This window comes from Balaenoptera physalus, assembly GCF_965194825.1.
Source record: "Balaenoptera physalus genome assembly, chromosome: 7".
In the NCBI taxonomy this organism is placed as follows: domain Eukaryota; kingdom Metazoa; phylum Chordata; class Mammalia; order Artiodactyla; family Balaenopteridae; genus Balaenoptera; species Balaenoptera physalus.
Window position 1 is genome coordinate 69926373 of NC_138886.1, and position 14267 is coordinate 69940639.

General features: G+C 37.4%; 1 protein-coding gene across 2 annotated transcripts in view; it reads left to right on the plus strand.

Moving 5' to 3' along the window:
• FOCAD (focadhesin) overlaps positions 1-14267 on the plus strand; it is a 309592-nt gene that overhangs the window by 152950 nt on the left and 142375 nt on the right. The window lies entirely within an intron of this gene.

The window sequence follows — 14267 nt, forward strand, 5'->3', positions numbered from 1 at the left end:
TCAGGCATGCTGGTCCCATCCCACTTCCACTTTTCCTCCCCCCCCTTCTTCCCTCCCACGTCCTACCTGGTTGCACAGGCATTCCTCCCATCCCCTTAGGTGTCTGAGGTCCCCCACCAGCACCTGGTAGGTGTCCTAGTTTTGAGGCGACGCGAACTCCACATCTTCCTACTCCATCATCTTGACTCTGCCCCTGATCACATGATTTTTATCCTTCTCTTTGTTAATGTTGTGTTCCACATTGATTTGCAAATATTGAATTATTCTTGCATCCCTGAAATCAACCCACTTGATCATGGTGTATGATCCTTTTTATGTATCAGTGGATTCAGTTTGCTAATAATTTTTTGAGGATTTTTTTATCTATATTCATCAAAGATATTGGCCTGAAATTGTTTTTTTTTTTTGGAATGTCTTTTTCTGGTTTTGGTATTAGTGTAATGGTGGCCTCATAGAATGAATTTGTGAGTGTTCCATCCTCTTCAATTTTTTGGAATAGTTTGAGAAGGATAGGTATTAACTCTTCTTTATATGTTTGGTGGTAGAATTCCCTTGTGAAGCCATCTGATGCTGGACTTTGCTGGGAATTTTTTTTTTTTTTTTAATTTTTTTTAATGCTATTCTTGTCTGCTTACATTCTTTTTATTTAGGTATGTATGTATGTATGTATGGCCTTGTTGGGTCTTCGTTTCTGTGCGAGGGCTTTCTCTAGTTGCGGCAAGCCGGGCCCACTCTTCATCGCGGTGCGCGGGCCTCTCCCTATCACGGCCTCTCGTTGCCGAGTACAGGCTCCAGACGCGCAGGCTCAGTAATTGTGGCTCACGGGCCAAGTTGCTCCGCGGCATGTGGGATCTTCCCAGACCAGGGCTCAAACCCGCGTCCCCTGCATTGGCAGGCAGATTCTCAACCACTGCGCCACCAGGGAAGCCCGGAATTTTTTTTTTTTAATTATAAATTCAATTTCACTACTAGTGATCAGTCTGTTCAGATTGTCTGTTTCTTTCTGATTCAGCCTTAGCAGGTTGCATGTTTCTAGAAATTTGTTCATTTCTTCTAGGTTGTTCAATTTGTTGACATATAATTATTTATATGTCGTATGTCCCTTATGATTTTTTGTATCTCTGTGGTATCGGTTGTTATTTCTCCTCTTCAATTCTTATTTTGTTTATTTTTTTCCTCTCTCATTTCTTCTTGATGAGCCTGGCTAAAGTTTATCAGTTTTGCTCGTCTTTACAAAAAACCAGCTCTTGGCTTCATTGATCTTTTTTTTTGTTTTTAGGTCTCTATTTTATTTATTTCCTCTTTGATCTTTATTATTTCCTTCCTTCTGGTGACTTTGGGCTTAGTTTGTTCTTCTTTTCCTAATTCCTTTAGGTGGTAGGTTAGGTTGTTTATTTGAGATTTTTCTTGGTTTTTTGAGGAGGGCCTTCCCTCTTAGAAGTGCTTTTGCTGCATCCCATAGATTTTGGAAAATTGTGTTTCCATATTCAGTTGTCTCAAGGTATTTTCTGATTTCCTCTTTGATTTCTTCATTGACCGTTGGTTTTTTAGTAGCATGTTGTTTAGTCTCCAGGTGTTTGTTATTTTCCCAGTTTTCTTTCTGTAATTGATTTCTAGTTTCATACCACTGTGATTGGAAAAAATGCTTGATATAATTTATATCCTCTTGAATTTGTTGTGACTTGTTTTGTGGCCAGCATTTGATCTCTTCTGGAAAATGTTCCATGTGCGCTTGAAAAGAATGCGTATTCTGCTGCTTTGGGATGGAATGTCCTGTAGATATCTATTAAGCCATCTGGTTTATTGTGTCATTTAAGACTATGGTTGCCTTATTGATTTTCTATCTAGATGATGTGTCCATTGATGTAAGTTGAGTGTGAAAGTTCCCTACTATTATTGTTTTTTGTCAGTTTCTCCCTTTATGTATGTTAATATTTACTTTGTATATTTAGGTCCTACTGTATGGGTGCATATATGTTAACGAGTGTAATATCCTCTTCTTGTATTGATCCCTTTATCATTATATAATGCCCTTCTTTGTCTTTTGTTATAGACTTTGTTTTAAAAGTCTATTTTGTCTGAAATGAGTATTGCTACCCCCACTTTCTTGTCATTTCTGATTGCATGAAATATCTTTTTCTATCCCCTTACTTTCACTTTGTGTGTGTCACTCTGAAGTGAGTGTTGTAAGCCGCATATAGACAGGTTTTGATTTTTTATTCAATCAGCCACTGTGTCTTTTGATTGGAGCATTTAGTCCACTGACATTTAAAGTAATTACTGACAGGTATATACTTATTGCCATTTTACTACTTGTTTTCCAGTTGTTTTTGTAGTTCTTCTCTGTTCTTTTCTTCTTCTGTTTGTTTCTTCCCTTATGGTTTGATGATTTTCTTTAGTAGTATGCTTGTGTTTCTTTCTAGTTTTTTGGTATCTATTGTAGGTTTTTGATTTGTGGTTCATGTTGACCTATAACCATATCTACTTATTTGTAACTGGTAGTCATTTAATTTTAAACATATTCTAAAAGATACACCTGTTTTTACTCCCCTCCCCTACATTTTGTGTTTTTGATGTCCTATTTTACATCTTCATTTTTTAAATTGTAGTTATAGTTGCTTTTACAATTTTTTGTCTTTTAATCTTCATACTAGTTTCACATTTCATACTACTTTCACATTTTTTGTCTTTTAATCTTCATACTGAGGATCAAGTGGTTGACCCTCAGTCCTTACTATATATTTGCCTTTCATAGTGGGATTTTTCCTTTCTTATAAATTTTTACTTCTTATTATAGCTTTTTCTTTAACTTAGAAAAGACCTTTTAACATTTCTTTAGGGTAGCTTTAGTATTGATGAATTTTTTTAGTTTTTGCTTGTCTGAGAAGTTTGTTTTTATTTCAGCTTTAATTCTGAATGATAATCTTGCTCGGTAGAGTATCCTAGGTTGCAGGTTTTTCCCTTTAAGCACTTTGAATATATCATGCCACTCTCTCTGGCCTGCAAAGTTTCTGCAGAGTAATCAGCTGATAGCCTTATGGGGGTTCCCTTGTATATGACTCTTTGTTTTTCTCTTGCTGCCTTTAAAATTCTCTTTTTACAGACTTCCCTAGCAGTCCAGTGATTAAGACTCTGAGCTTCCACTGTGGGGACATGGGTTTGATCCCTGGTCTGGGAACTAAGATCCCGCATAACACTTGGCATGGCCAAAAAAAAAATTCTCTTTATTTTCTACTTTTGCCATTTTAGTTATGATATATCTTGGTGTGTGTCTCTTTGGGTTCATGTTGTTTGGATTCCCTCTGTGCTTCCTGTATCTGGATATCTGTTTCCTTGTTCAGGTTTGGGACTTTTTCAGCCATAATTTCATCAAAAACATTTTCAACCCCCTTTCTCTCCCCTCTCCTTCTGAAACGACTATAATGCCAACGTTGGTATGCTTCATGTTTTTCCAGAAATCTCTTAAACTGTTCTCATTTTTTAACGTTTATTTTTCTTTTTGCTGTTCTGATTGGGTAATATCCATTATTCTATCTTCCAGATCATTTATGTTCTTCTGTATCACATAGTCTGCTATTCAGTGTGTTCTTCATTTCAGTTACTGTATTCTTCAGTTCTGATTGGTTCTTTTTGTATATTTTCTAGCTCCTTGTTAAAATTCTCACTGTGTTCATCTATTCTTTTCCCTAATTTAGTTAGCATTCTTATTACTAATACTTTGAATTCTTTATCTTGTAAAGTGTTTATTTCTATTTCATTATTTATTTTCCCAGGGGTTTTCTCTTGTTCTTTCAATCAACATTAGTTCCTCTGTCTTCTTACTTTGCTTAACTTTCTCTGTCTCTGTGAAATTAGATGAAACAGTTACCTATTGCAGTCTTGAAGAGGTTTCCTTATGTGGGAGTGTCTCTCTACAGTCTGTGTGTGCCCAGTGCCTTTGGTGGGAGAGATGGATTTGACATGAACAAAAGCCATGCATTTCCTCAGGGTATGCTGACAGTTATCTAGCAGGGAGTAGGGTTGGAGATGGAGGAACCAGGGCCAGAGCCAAGTGTGAGGTGTGGCTTCCCCTCTGCTCATTGGCCATTAGCACCCTATCGGGGGCAGGGTCAGGTCCAAAGTTGATGGAGTGGAAGCCCTGAGGTTTGGGTCCAAGCTGTCTCTGTTCCCTTAAATGTGTTTGTCTCCCACTCCCAGCACTGTACCCTTGCCCCAGAGAGGAGTAGTGCTGGAGGAAGAGGGGCCCATGCCAGCATGTGATGGGCTGGCCACAGAGGTCCAGGCTGCCTCTAATGTGCCCCCTGTGCAGGTACCAGTAATGACAGCCCCAGCTGTGTCTGAGTCTCTGCTGTCCCTCACAGCCAGTCACTACCCCCAGCCTCTGCCACCCCCACCCTGTTGAGAAGCTGTGCTGCAGGGTAAGCAGGGCTCCCTTTAGCACTGGGCATGTGTCAGGGTGTGGGTGCAGCAGTCTGGCTTCCGTCAGAGATCAGGACTACCCCTGATACAGTGCCTGTGTAATTGCCAGCCCACACTGTGCTCAGATGTTGCCCTACTTCCAAGTTTCCTCTGCATCTCAGTACTAAGATATGAGCTCTCTCCCTGGTGACGGCAGCCCTTTCTCCAGTGTGGTAGAGTAAGCGGGACTGGAGCATTTGCTTGGCTCAGGCTGAGGCGTATGCTGGGGCAATTGCAGGAAACTGGGCAGCCACTGGAACCATCCTCAATCTTTCCTCGCCACCCTGCCTCAGGAGCAAGCCAGTCCTTGCATGTTCTTCACAGCCCTCCTGTTAGTTCCAACAGCTCTACAACCAGCCAAGGGGGCTTGTCTTCACTGTGTCCGACACCAGGACTGGGGCGCCCAATCTATGGCTTGCACTGCCTGCTCCCCAGCAGGGGTCTCCTCCTATGTAATCTCCCTTTTCCTCTGAGTCCCCTCCTAGGGGGCACAGGTCCCTTCTCTTCCCTTCCAGATTCTTTGTGGATCTTTCTTATATCCTTGGTTGTATAGGAATCTTTCTGCCAGCTTCCAGTTAGTTTTCAGTGAGAATTATTTCATGTGTTGATGTATTTTTGATGTATTCATGGGGGGAGGTGAGTTCCATGTCCTTCTACTCTGCTGTCTTGATTGATTCTTTCCTAACCAATTTTTTTTGACACAGTGAACATACCTATACAGTTTTTGTTCTTAGTGAATGAGATTAAGTAGAATTCTCTTAGCTTTTGGTAATTATGGTTGATATGATGATAATGAATATAATATAATCATACAAGCAATGACTCTATTTAGTGTATATATGATCATGTCCTTGTGCTAAGTAAGCACTTTTCATTTCTGTTCCTCAACAACTCTTCAATATAGGGATTATAACATTTACAGATGAGGAAAATAGACCTCAGAAGGAGGTTAGATAACTGCTCAGTATCTTGGTATGAGAATAATGTTCTTTTGGCTAAATACTTATTTTAGCAGGCAGTAAACATCATTACTGTTTAGGAAGTGATGTGTACTAAGGATAGTCTTTCAGACTGTGTACCCTGTAGTTGGTAAAGCTATTACGGTTTCATGGTAGGGTCCTATTACAGCAGGGAAATAGTTCACATAATCACGACTTTTGTTTTTTACTGCTTCAGTCAGTCATCTGGAAATGGAAAGTATCACTTTAATAATTATATTACTTTCATAATAAATAATTCTACCATTTGGGAGTATTTCATTTTTATTATTTTTTTTCAAACAGAAATCTACTTGTTTCTGAAATTAAGTTTTTCTTCCTAGGAAATTAAGTTTTTCTTCCTAAGAAATTAAGTTTTTCTTCCTAATTACCACTAAGAAGTGGTAATTTTGTCTGTGATTCCATTATGTTCTCCACCCATCCTTTGCTATTCTAAGGCTCTGCTGTCTATAGATGCTTATTAACTCATAAGAAGTGATTTTTCTCATTTCACTTCTGTGAGATATCATCATTAACTGTAGTTAGTACTGGAGATATAAAAAATTGTTGCCTGATGTGGTAGAAAGCATCTTTGTTTTTAGGCAGACATACCATGTACCTCCTATATACCAGTTATTAACTGTGTGTCCTCTGACTGATTTACTTAACCTCTTTGAGCCTTATTTCCTCAAATGAGGATAAAATGGGATTACAAACAAAAGAGACCTAGCATAATGTCTACCCATGTAGGTGTTCTTTAAATATCAAACTTGTTCCTGAAAAATTGGTTATAGTCAATGCCCTCAAGGAGGGTCTAAGTAGTCTTTTTAATCTCTCCTCTAAAACTCACATAATATATGATAGTGACTTAGTTTCTTTTTCCAGATGGTATCCTAACCCTTCACTGCTAAACCTTTTGGTACTTTTTTCTATATTTAAAGGAGACCACTTGGGATTGTTGCATATGTAGCCCCAAATCCATTCCCTCAATCCAAACCACTACTCATAAAGATAATTCTGAGCCCACTATCAGACTATCTTATAGTCTGAATCCATTCAGGAGGCTATAACAATAACATAATCTGAGTGTCTTATTAACATCAATTATTTATTTCTCACAGTTCTGGAGGCTGGGAAGTCCATGATCAAGGCGCTGGCCCTTTCACTGTCTGGTGAGGGCCTACTTCCTGGTTCATAGCCAGCTGTCTTCCTTATAGACAGCTGTCTTCTCACTGTAATTTCACATAGCCAGAGGGGCAAGGTAGCTCTCTGTAGTCTGCTTATAATCCCTGGCATGAAGGCTCTACCCTCATGACCTAATCTCCTTCCGAAGACCCTATCTCCTAATACCACCACCTTGGGGATTAGGATTTCAACATATGAATTTAGGGGTGTGGGTACAAACATTCATTCTATAGCAACTACCTTCTTATGTTCCATTGTCCTCTAGAGGAATTGAGGCATCATGTCTAAGTATTTTATTTAATAAAGCCTGTGTCTTAATTGGTACCTCAATACTCCTTTCCTTTGCTTGGTTAAAGGCATTTTTCTTTCTTATTGTGTTTCTCTCTTCCCACCCCCTCTCTCTTTTAATGTTATAAAATCCGAATCCCTTATAATATTTTTATCAAAATTCACTTTTAAGAAACTTCAACTGAAATGTTGCAAATGAGATAAGAATTTAATACGTTTTCCTTCTAACAAACAGATACTAGCCTCTTTAAATCCTTTTTGTAATAAGATGGGCATTCATAAGTCAAAAACCAATACCAGTAATCAGTTAACTTCATTTTATTACAAAGAATACTTATTTCTTTATCCCTTCTTTTTCATCTCTCTTTCTTGTCTAGGGGATGAACCCACTATTTTATTGTTGCTTACTAGTCGTGAATAAGTGTTATTTACCATGTTTTCATTATAGATATTACAAATGTCTGGAGTTGTGGAATTTGTTGAAGCTGACTGCATCACTGTTAATTTTGGCTATAAAAATATTCTTTTTTTATGTCTGGTAATGAATAACTTTATGTTCATCTAAATAAGTAGAAATAATCTCGTCCCCCTTGATGGACCTTGCTTAAGCCTTTCCAAGCTTTTTGTGTGTGTATTCTTTATTTGTGGAGCTGCTGCTGTTGTGTCCTGTGATGTGTGTTTAAGTTGTAAAATATACTCAATTTGGTGGCCCTTGCCAGTCCACATTTAGTAATTTTGGGCTAATCTTTTGGTTTTTTGCCAGCATGCTATCTACAGAAGCCAGGCTGCCTTCTATGAAGCTATTTATTCTGTCTTCTAATTGATATCATGTGTGAAGCACTGATGGCTGCCAAGAGTTTCAAGAATGAAAATATTCAGCATAGTTATAAGTCTTCTTCCCAGAAACATTTGGAAGAGATTTCTCTATTTCTCTGTAGATCCTTGACTACCCAGTATAATTAAGAATATAGAAAGACAGCCTAAAACAGTGAAATTTTAAAAACCAAAAAGAATAAGAGTAGATTGAATAACCCTATGTTTAAGAAAATATTTACCTCAGTTGGAAAACCATCCAAAATTAGCTTTTACTGGGCTTTCCCATCCTTGCCTTTGTATTATGAGTTGAGCTCTTTTTCCTAAGGTTGACAATGGACTCTTCACTTTTGAAAGTCATCATCATGAAATTCATTTGGGCTTGGTAGGATCAGATTAAGCCTACAATTACTACTGCTTAATCATTAATCATGGTCTCCAGTGAGAGATTGAAAGGATGGATTCCATCTGAATGAAGACAATATATTGTCTTTTGTATCTGGCTTCTTTCACTTAACATATTTATAAGGTTCATCGGTGTTATAGCATGTATCAATACTTCATTTCTTTTTATGGTCGAATAATATTTAATATGACTATCTTACATTTAATTTATCCATTCATCCGTTGATGGACATTTGGATTTTTGCTGCTTTCTGGTTATTATGAATAATCCTGCTAGAATATTTGTGTACAGGTTATTGCACGGACATATGTTTTCATTTTTGAGGGATATACACCAGGAATAAAATTGCTGGATTATATGGTTACTCTGTGTTTAACTGTTTAAGGAACTTCCAGAACTGTTTTCCAAAGTGGCTGTGCCATTTTACATTCACACCAGCAGTGAGTGAAGGTTCTAATTTCTCCCCATCTTCAGCAACACTTGTTATCTGCTTTTTTTTCTAACTGTAACCTTCCTAGTGAGTGTGAAGTGGTATCTCATGTGGCTTTGATTTGCATTTCCCTGATGACTAGGGATATTGAGCATCTTTTCCTGTGTTTATTGGCCACTTGTGTATCTTTTTGGAGCAATGTCTATTCAGATCCTTTGCATATTCTCTTCTCCATTGCTTTTAACTTCCCTGGTCAGCCAAGTTACATTTCATTCCTATAGGAATGATTAGTAAAACAATTTTGTCTTCTTGCTTCTAAGTAAAGGATACTGGGAAATCGTGAACACTTTTATGGGCCTTTTACTACAAAGAGAGCTTATCAAGCCATATGAAATATCAGAGAAAGACACATATGTTTTACTTAGCTATTTTGTCCACATATGACATTTTCTTTGTTTTTATGTGAAATTAGCAGAGTGCTTTTACCTGGGAAACTATTAGAGATATTTTAATAATAGTAGTAGTAAGCATCTATTGATTCATTGAGTGCTTTCTATATAGTAAGCACTATATACTACAATTGTTATATTTATTATATGATTTAATCTTACTGAAAAGAAGCTCACTATGTGATAAGGTACTGTTCTCTTCTGGGAGGCTGACAGAGGTTAAATAATTGCCCAAAGTCATCCAGCTAAAATGTGGTAGGGCCAGGATTCAAACACAGGTGTGCCTGAATTCAAAGACTATGTGTTAATTACTGTTTTTTTAAACACAGCTTTATTGAGATATAATTCATATAGTATCACTCTATGTTTTTGCTAGTCATGTTTGTGTTCGGTTGACCTTGTCATGCTGTGATATTAAATGGATAAATCTTTTTGTGAGCATTAAATTTGTGCTCTTTCCCTCATACTTGTGTATTTCCTTTGCAATATGTTAATGCATAAGATTTTAAATTATTTAGGCTTTGCATAGAGATCCTAATGAAAAAGCTATTTGAGCCAAAATAGATTAATTTTTAGTGTTTTATGGGGTATTGTTAAATTTTATATTTTAAAGCTGTATTGAAGTGTTTCTGTCCTACTTTTAAAGACATTAGGTTTTTATAGCATCACATTTACTTCGGATAATGAAAAAAAAAGTATCCCATATCAACGTCTCACAAAACCATTTTGATTTTTCCATTTTCCTTCCCATTGTATTTTCTTTACACATACATATTTTACACTTTCCATCTTCTCAATTTACTTACATTTTACTAGAAAGATTTTTGATGAGGCTACAGGTTTTAATGGCTTAATTATTTTCCATTGAGTGAAAGTATCATATGTAATCAAATAATTCATTTTAGATTGGATTTTAAACTTGCTTCCCATTTTTCTCTCTTTATAATTAGTCTAAGAACTAATTACATATGTAAAGTTTTTCCTTTCTTTTGGATTATTTTCTTGAACTAAATATTTTAGAGTTTTATGGATTTTTTTATGATCTTATTAAATAGTTACCTTACTTTTTAAGTAACTATCCATGTTTACTCGAGCATGCAAGAGAAAGGTGTAATGTAGCCATTCGTACCCAGGTTTCTGGCAGTATTATTTGTTACTAGAGAGAACAATTCAGTTATATCATCACTTCACTGAGTCTAGGGCAGCCTTTATTCTTGTTATGATCATTCTGCTTGTTACCAGGAGCTCAGGGTCCCTTTTACCCAAAGATTACAAGGAAAGAAAAGGTCTAAAATGAATATTCTTTCCTCACAGTGAATTTGTCCCATGTAGGCTTCGCTTTGGGGCTTTGGAGAACTATTAATTAAAGAGGGGCGGAAGTGGTTTAATCCATTATAGACTTTCAGGTATAAGTTGTAAAAAGTTAAATATATATTTTTACTAATTTTATTCTTAAATCATTGATGTATTGTTATTAAGAGTGCTTTTAAAAGACGTTTTTGAAATTCATCTTGTTGACTAGAGATCATATTTAAATCCATACTTTTTATTTTACACTTCTAAGAAAATGTTGTCATTGTTTTGCTTTGTGGCTTTATGGGTTGTAAGTGTAAAAGGGATCCTGTTTATCTCATAATTTCATAAAGTTTGTTGCCTGTTCCAGAAGATGTTCAAATAGAAGGGTTGGCAGCCTTTCAGCAGTGTTCTGCCAAGTTGTCGTTTATTCATTCTCTGATGAGTAGACGTGGCGAGGAGAGCAAGGGAAAAGAAGATGGCGCAGCTTCCCCCCAAGCCTGTGTCCACTGCAGCGCATATGTTGGGCAAGAATTCCCTAGGCAGGACACCAAAAACATCACCTTTAAAATAAAAATACTGAAAACTGAAGCCAGGCTGTGCAAGGCTCTCTGGATATAAAGATTTATGAGACATTTTCAGCCTTCTAGGAGCTCACAGCCTAAGTAGGGGAGAGCACTGTGTTAAGTACGCTAAATGTATTGATACTTGAAATTCAGAAATAGTGCAGAGGAGAGATACAGCATCAAAGGAATACTTCTCTAAATTTTAAGCAGCAACATCAGGTGGCAGAGGGAAACAATGTTTAGGACTAGAAGAAAGAGGCTCTACGGATCACTAGTATCTTTAGTTTTTCTTTCTTTTTATGAAAACAGTTGTATTGAGCTATAATTCACATGCTATCCAACTCACCCATTTATAGCGTAAAATTCAGTCACTTTTTGAATATTCTGAGTTGTGCATCCATCATCACAATCACTTTTAGAACATTTTTATTACCCCAAAAAGAAACTTCACACCTTCCATACCCCCATGCCCCGCCCCCCAGCCATAGGGAGCCACTAATCTATTTTCTGTCTGTATAGATTTGTCTATTCTGGACATTTCATGTAAACAAAGTCATGCAATATGTGGCCTTTTGTGACTGGCTTTTTAAAAAATATTTATTTAATTAATATTTTTGGCTGGGTCGGGTCTTAGTTGCGGCATGCGGGATCTTTTGTTGTGGTGCGCGGTCTCTTCATTGCAGCGTGCGGGCTTCCCTCTAGTTGTGGTGGTGGGTTTTCTATCTCTAGTTGTGGCACGCGGGCTCCAGGGCACGCAGGCTCTGTAGTTTGTGGCATGCGAGCTCTCTAGTTGAGGCGTGCGAGCTTCTTAGTTGTGGTATTCCGGCTTAGTTGCCCTGTGGCATGTGGGATCTTAGTTCCCTGACCAGGGGTCAAACCCATGTCCCCTGCATTGGAAGGTGGATTCTTTACCACTGGACCATGAGGGAAGTCTCTGTGACTGGCTTTCTACTTAGCATAATGTTTTCAAGATTCATCCATGTTGTAGCATGTATCAATATTTCATTCCTTTTTATAGGTAAGTAATATTGCACTGTATGGCTACACCACATTTTATTTATCCATTCATCAGTTGATGGACATTTGGGTTGTTTCCACTTTTTGGCTATTATGAATAATGCTGCTACGAACATTCATGTTCAAGTTCTAGTGTGAACATATGTTTCATTTTTCTTGGGTATATATCTAAGAGTGAAATTGCTGGATCATATCACTCTTATGTTTAAACATTTTAGTAGCTGCCAACCTATTTTCCAAAGCAGCTGTACTGTTTTATATCCCATCAATGTATATCTTTTCTTCTGCTCTCCCCAAATAATGCATATACTCCTAGGTAGGCACTGCCACTGAAGTATTATTAGCTGTTACCTTCATTCTTACTAGAATTGCATAATGTGGATAGTCACTGAAGAATAAGAATACCGTAGAATATATTCTGTCATTTAGGAGGCTAGCTGGGAAAGAGGAAACAGGAGCTGCCCTAACCAACTTTTTCTTTCTGTCTCTGGGGCATTGTTGCCTTGCCACTTGAAATGATTTTGTCATCTGTCTTTGGTAGATTGCCTGTCCTTGTCTTAATAGGTATCATCTTTGACCAGTAATCAGTAACAATTCTGAGTGGTTTAATGTTTACCATACTAGGGATGTTTGTCTTTATAAAAAACCACTAACATTTATATAAATCAAAGTTTGAAAACTTATGGCCTATATTCTTTGATTATCATAGGATTAATATTTTACATTAATTCTAATATGAATTAAAAATAAAAATACAGGTATCTACCCTCTCTTGATAAGAGAGGAAGATCTTACAGATCTTCTGGCCTGCTTTTCCACGTGGGCTGGATGACTTGGTACTAAGTAACATTTAACAGCCTCCTTCAGAGGAGTGTGCACTCTAATTTGCAGCACTTTCCTTGGCTTTTAGATTTACCTTATCTGCCTGACCCAGGTAGTCCTTGCAAGTGCGTCCCTTATTTTAATGTTACAAATAACTTTATATAAGTAATCTCAGTTTGTCTGTGCAACAACTCTCCCTTCTTCTTTCCAAACCACTCTTCAAAAAGGATGTCATATGATTGGCTAGTAAACATGGAAAAATGTCAACATTGTTGGTCGTTGGGAAACATATATACCAATGAAATCACTCATCTTAAAAAGAGTGACAATACCAACCATTGGAGAAAGTATGAAGTAATTTGATATTTCATACATTACTGTCAGGGATATAAAATGATACAACCACTATGAGAAAGTATTTGGTAGTTTCTTAAAAAGATGAACATAAACCTACCTTATGATCCAGCATTTCCACTTCTAGATACTTACCTGAGTTAAATGAAAACATGTCCACAAAAAGACTTGTACAAGAGTGTTCATTTCAGCTTTATTGATTATAGCATATTTGGAAACAACCCAAATGGGTATTGTATTTGTACAGCGGAATGCTATTCAGCAATAAAAAGGAATGGACCACTGCCACTTGCAGCAAGATGGCTGATCCCAAAAGCATGCTCGGTGAAAGAAGCCAGTCACAAAAAGTCTATACATCTCATTTTTATGAAATTCAAGGTTAGGCAGAATTTATCTGTGAGGGTAGAAATCAGCATAGCAGTTGACTTGGGGTGGGGAGAAGGGTGGACTAGAAAGGGACATGAGGAAATTTTTTGGATTGTGGTCTGTGTCTGCACTGTCTAATATAAGAGCTGTTAGCCACAGAGACTAGTAAGCACTTGAACTGCGGCCAATTCAAATTATGATGTGTTGCCAGTGTAAAATATACAACAGATCGAAGCCTTAGTATGAAATAATATATAAAATATCTCATTGATAATAGTTTTGAATCAGTTACATAAAATGATAATATTTTGGATAGATTGGGTTAAATAAAATATATTCCAATTAATTTCATCTGTCTCCCTTTACTTTTTTTAGTGTGGTTACTAGAAAATTTTCAGTTGTGTATGTGGCTCACATTATATTTTTCTTTTTTTAAAAATTTATTTATTTTATTTTTGGCTGTGTTGGGTCTTTGTTGCTGTGCGTGGGCTTTCTCTAGTTGTGGCGAGAGGGGTCTACTCTTTGTAGCGGTGCGCGGGCTTCTCATTGCAGCGGCTTCTCTTGTGGAGCACGGGCTCTAGGTGCTCGAGCTTCAGTAGTTGTGGCACGTGGGCTCAGTAGTTGTGGCTCATGGGCTTAGTTGCTCCACGGCATGTGGGATCTTCCTGGACCAGGGATCGAACCTGTGTCCCCTGCACTGGCAAGTGGATTCTTAACCACTGCGCCACCAGGGAAGTCACTGTGGCTCATATTATATTTCCATGGTCTGCATCTTGATGGGCATGGTGGTTACAATAGTGTATACATTATCAGGATTCATTGAACTGTTATATTTTAATAAAA